General features: G+C 36.2%; 1 protein-coding gene across 2 annotated transcripts in view; it reads right to left on the bottom strand.

Annotated features, from left to right (window-relative positions):
• Nucleotides 1-5,598, bottom strand: part of LOC141334426 (trinucleotide repeat-containing gene 6A protein-like) — a 39,488-nt gene extending 33,890 nt beyond the window's left edge. For both annotated transcript variants that reach the window (XM_073839503.1, XM_073839495.1), the window contains exons 1-2: nucleotides 5,464-5,598; nucleotides 3,570-3,617 (exon numbers count right to left, since the gene is read on the bottom strand). The gene's annotated coding sequence lies outside the window, so the exon portion shown is untranslated. The remainder of the gene's footprint in view (nucleotides 1-3,569; nucleotides 3,618-5,463) is intronic.
• Between the last annotated feature and the right edge of the window lie 402 nt (nucleotides 5,599-6,000).

The following is a 6,000-nucleotide window of genomic DNA, read 5'->3' on the forward strand; positions in this document are numbered from 1 at the left end:
CTGATGTGATACTTCAAAATGCGCATAAAAGCAGGTTGATGGAAACAGCTAGTGTGTAGCTACTACTGCTGCCCAAAAAAAAAGGAAAAAGAAAAACTGTGAACTCTCTAGTGTGGGAGTTTTTCAGATTACATAAAAATACGGGGTTTCAGACACCCCAGTCTGCAGAAAGAGTCTGGAAGAGTCGATCATCAGCAAGTTATTTTTGTACGCTTTTGTACAGTAATGGTTACAAATTCTCTCTCCTCCTCTCTACACTTGTATTTTGAGTTTGATTCATTGGCCATTCATTTTTTTTTTCTCCAAAATTTCTATAGATAGTGATATTTTTGTGAATTATTTTGGTCATGATATTAATGTACTCGAAATCAGCCCTTTTTGGAATAATGTGTACAGATGAGATCAGAAATATATATTATGAAAATAAACTGCACTTGATTTCACATTGCCATGAGTTTACTGGCACACAAAAAATATTGACAAAATGTGACATCTAAAACAACTGACTCAAAGAGACTGTGATAATAATGGAGACTTCACTCTCACTGATACAGCAGCCTGGTAAGAAGGGCAGTTACCAACAGTAGGGGGTAGAGAGTTACACTGACTCCTGTTTCAACAACTGGAGGTGAAACCTTCAAGCTCATAAAATAAGCCTGCAGCATCACATAAACACGTGAAAGGGCCAAACAAGTATCTGATGTGAAAAGTAGAATATAGCCACTTCCAGGGGGGTAAAGTCAGCCTATCAAGATTGAGCTTGGGGCCGCACAACCCTGCCCCTCCCCCAGGAACAACCTCTTCTCCTTAAAGTGTTTAACCAGATGGCCATCTCAACAACAGAAGCCTCCCATACACAAACAAAGACAGCGGCATCTGTTTATGAAGCGCCAACATAAGCACAGCTAAAAAGATGACCAGTCAAAATCATACCAGCACATAACGTCACTGTAAGACTTTAAATATAAAGAATCCACTAAAAATAAAAGAATGAATTCTAATTAATAGTTGCTCTGAGTTGGGCTGCACAATTATTTGAAGTTAAACCGAAAACATGATATGGCTTAGCGCGACTGTCAAAATTACTGACTTTTCTTTTATGCCAAAAATCATTAGGATATTAAGTAAAGATCATGTTCCATGAAGATATTTTGTGGATTTCCTACCATAAATATATCAAAATAACTTTCGATCAGTAATATATATGGCTAAAAACTTCATTTGGACAACTTTAAAACTATTTTTTTTGCACCCTCAGATTCCAGATTTTTAAAAGGTTGTATATCTGCCAAATTTTGTCCTATTCTAACAAACCATACACCAATGGAAAGCTGTTTTATTTAGTGTTACAACTAGTGTTGTGGTCCAGGGTCACATATATTAGTAAAGTGCAGCACTGTGTTCATTTATACACAAGTAGCTCATGATCCAGTGTTTTCAGTGTCTCAGAGCAGCTCAACTTATAGTAATCATCTCTGCAATGTGCAGCTTTTGTGAAAGCAACATGCAAACCATCTTTCCAAACTTGTAATGGACAAACACTCGAAACTGGCGGTTGTCAACTAAAGAAAAGCTTTAAGAGCTCCTTGCAGTTTTACCACTGGTTTACCATTTAAAGACGAATTAAGACAGCCATAAATATTAGAACTATAATGTTTCATGTGTACTGTAAAATATCATTCTTAAATATTTCAGAATGAAATACATTTCAATACAATTCTTATTTTACAGTAAACTGTTCCAATAGTAATTTCTTATTTGTGACCCTGGACCACAGGAATAGCCAAAAATACATTGTATGGGTCAAAATTAAAATTTAGTTTATTCATTCTAATCATTAGGATATTAAGCAAAGATCATGTTCCGTGAACAATTTGTAAATGTCCTACAGTAAATATCAAAAGCTTACTTTTTATTATTAATATGCAATGCTAAGAACTTCATTTGGACAACTTTAAAAGCTATTTTCTTAATATTTTGATTTTTTGAGAACCCTCAGATTCCAGATTTTCAAATAGTTGTATCTTGGCCAAATTTTGTCCTATCCTAACAAAACATACATCAATGGAAATCACTTTTTCGGCATTCAAAAAAAAAACATGAATGTGTTTTTTTGGGGTTGCTTCTAACATGCATTTGTGAACGTGCAAAGCACCTTTCCAAACATTCATAAACCGGCTGTTGTCATCAAAATAAAAGCTTTAAGAGCTCTTTGCAGTTATACTATTGGTGTACCATTTGAAAACTAATTACAACACCCATAAATATTAGAACTATAATTTTACTTTTGTACTGTAAAATAATATTCTAAAACATTTCATTTATTTTACAGTAAAATACCCTGGACTTCAAAACCAGTCTTAAGTACGAGTATATTTGTAGCAATAGCCAAAAATACATTGTATGAGTCAAAATGATCATTAGGATATTTAGTAAAGACCATGTTCCATGAAGACATTTTGTAAATTTCCTACCGCAAATATATAAAAACCTAATTTCTGATTAGTAATATGCATTGCTAAGAACTTTATTTGGAAAACTTTAACAACAATTTTCTCAGTATTTATATTTTTGGCACGCTCAGATTACACATTTTCAAATAGTTGTCCTATCCTAACAAACTATACACCAAATGAAAGCTTATTTAGCTTTCAGATCATGTTAAAAAAAATCTAATTTTCAAAAAAAATGTACACTTATGACTGGCTTGTTGTTGTCCAGGGTAACATTTTGTATATTTTGCATTTCTATTATTGTATTTAATAGTATTATTCTAGTCATATTGATATATAAAGTACAGCAAACTTTTAACTTTTTATCAGAAAAATGGCAATTTGATTTACCCCAAATTGTGCAACTCTACATCTTAGTCACCAAGACGATCTGAATCAGACTTGGGTTTTTTCATTATGCGTCAACAGACAAAAAGCATTGCGATCATATGTGAACGTCATACAAAGAAACAAAAATAACAGGAAAATGGTTTAAATGCTAGAAATATAGTCAAATATGCAATCAAACTCTGTGAAAGCCAATGTGTTATGACCTAGTCCCTGGCACTGTTAGGTGTGGACGTGATTATGACTATGCAGGGGCAATGTTCATTTCCATGATAAGAAAGACCTGAAAACTGTCTATGATTAACTTGGAGTTGAAAGCATGCCGGTTAAGCAATATACAGATGCTTCTCTGGATCACAACAAGACAAAAACAAATCAAACTGAAAGTGTTCTCGGTGTCTAAATCAGTAGTTTTTATTCTGGTACGTATTAAAATGACAACAAACTCCGGCAGCTATAAACAGTGGAGGCAAGGGTTTGTGACTCATGACTGCAATACAGTAGCGTCACAAAGAGCTACGCAAACACTGTTTTTGTCAAACATTTTAAAACAGCAAAGCTTGCTCAGCACTGGGAACCCCTTTAATTCAAACGGAACTGCATTTGCTTACACCAGCAGCAGCTGCTTTGACCCGGCTTTGTTAGTGCTGCCCAGCACAGACATGAATAGGAAAAGCCCAGAAGGACGCAAGCGCTTTTGAATATGACTACAGAGAGAGGAGTACTGACCTGTGTTGCTTCTCTTCAACGTCTTTGGTGGCAATAGCATCCAATTCTCTGTAAGGAAATAAAGATGGAGATGTTAAACAAACAATCTGACATTCAATTTTCATTCTCTAGTATGTGAAAGCTGCCAAAACCAATACACATCTGACAAAATCAAAGTTCAGCTGGATTATATAGCTTGACATTTAACTTTAGTTTCCCTTATGAAGATTAACCATGGCTTTAGTACAAACTACAAATTAACCATGGTTTTGGCATTCTAACCATGGTTCAACCATGGTATTTGTAGTACAACTGCGGTTTTACAAATGATAATCAATACGCCAAAACACTATGGTCACTACTCTTTTACTTAAGTAAAACCATGGTTAATTTTCAGAAGTGTTTGTGTACAAACGGCAACATATTGTGTGAACAATGACAAGGCACCTTGCAGGCTAGGAAAATTATAAATCCAGAAACAATGGTTTCCTTCTGAAATTTTCAGTTTCATTACTGGCGAAATAGCAACTACAGAAGTAATTCAAGTGCCACATGCTTGGGTGATTTATCCAGTGACAAGCACAAACATCCCATAACAACACACACCACAATGCAACCAAAATCAATTCATTAAGCCTCTCGCCATATTTACAAAGTAGGAAATGAAGGAAAAGACAGATGGACACACTTCTAATTGTGAGTCACAGAGTGATTGGGACGATTTCATGCTTGAAAAGCAGCCTATAATATTCAACCAGACTTAGTTAACCTTACTTATAAAACACTATGTGGTTAATAAAGAAACAGACTTCTTGAAAACAAAGCAAGTGATTGAGTTTAACATTAGCTACACTATACGGTTAAAGGCAGAGAGCAGCGCCAGTGACACCACCTCCCCCACCACTGGCTTTCAGCTGCTGCTGCTGCTGCTAACGGGGCAAACCAGCAACCTTGACCTGCCCTTAAAAAACATTACAACATAACGCTCTCAAAATATATTTCTAAACAACTTTTACTCTCAAAGAGCGACTTCGTCATGTCTGTGTTTTCTTTACTCTGGTCTGGCAGAAGGGAACAGCTTTTTCTGTGGCATTTTCCCTTCTGTGTTAGCTGCCGTGACTGCGTACTTTAAAAAGCTAACGTTAAACGCCAAATAAAAACATTAGAACTAAACACTCGGTACTTTATGAAGCTATTAAAAAGAATAAAGTGGGTTAAAAGAATGCAACCTGCCTATCCAAATATTAAATATCGTTTTTCTTGATGTGCGCAATCCAGCAGCTGAGCTAAGAGCGCTAACAAACCAGCTGGCTACTAAAGCTTGAGTCTTTTAACAGCTTAACGAATCAAACACGGTTTTATTAATGCTAACATTAGCTAAAAAGCAACACAATCGTATTTTTGTTGAATTATTATAAAAACGAATGCTGCTGGGAGCAACCAACTTAAATTAACGTTAACCAGAAAACGAGTCGACGTCGAGAAAAGTTGCAGGACGTCGAATTAAACATTCAAATTAAAATCGACATTTTTTAAAACACACTATAGGAAAGAGTCCCGAAACCTCATTTAAACGGTGTACATTCATAAACTCGACTTTTATATTTGTAAACACGTTAGTAATGATACACCAACTGCAATGTCACTTCGATGCCATTATGTGAAAGCAGGAGATCATGTTCAAGAAATGTAACGTTACCATACTGAGATGCATAATCATGCAGACAGTACAGTATTCATATAAACGATTAAATTGTGTAACTATCATGCAAACGCAAACAACACATTAAAACATTCACCCGTGCTTCCAGTGCTGAGCTCAGCTCAGATATCGCAGATACGCTGCTGGATAAATTTACACCGCTGATATGGTTAAAAATCCTAAACATCCACGCAAACGCACCGCAGAACTCACCTCTTGTAGTTTAAAGTGCAGTAGAGATGAAATGAAAGCAAATAATAAGGCTATAGAAATTCAACACATTTGCAGAGTCTAGGAGGGGAAACATTTGTCCTGCTCGATCGCCATTTTCTTCTCTCGCATTCATGCATTCATCCCTGTAACTGCAGGAAGAGCTCAAACGCTGCTCTCAGAGCACTTCCTCCAACTCTACACACTCACCTCCAAAATGGTGGCCACATGCAGGCTGTGTTTTAAAACCTAGTGAGCTGCCTATCTAGATTGCACTTTTGGGCTTCGCGGACATGTGCGGTATTTTGGACATTATAAGGAATTGAGAATCATCGTTATAAAACATCTATGATGGGTGAAACGTGAGCTTAGCTGATTTTAATGACCAAAAGTGATGTCTAGATGGGCAGCTCACTAGGTTTTGAAACACGGTCAGAGAGCTGATGGTTAACCGAGACTCATCATGGTGGCTTTGCTGTTTTACTAATGTTAGATGCGTTGGCCAACGTAATATGAAGTCAAATTTTGGAGGGAAAAGTC

The sequence above is a fragment of the Garra rufa genome, chromosome 1 (genome assembly GCF_049309525.1).
Source record: "Garra rufa chromosome 1, GarRuf1.0, whole genome shotgun sequence".
Classification (NCBI taxonomy): domain Eukaryota; kingdom Metazoa; phylum Chordata; class Actinopteri; order Cypriniformes; family Cyprinidae; genus Garra; species Garra rufa.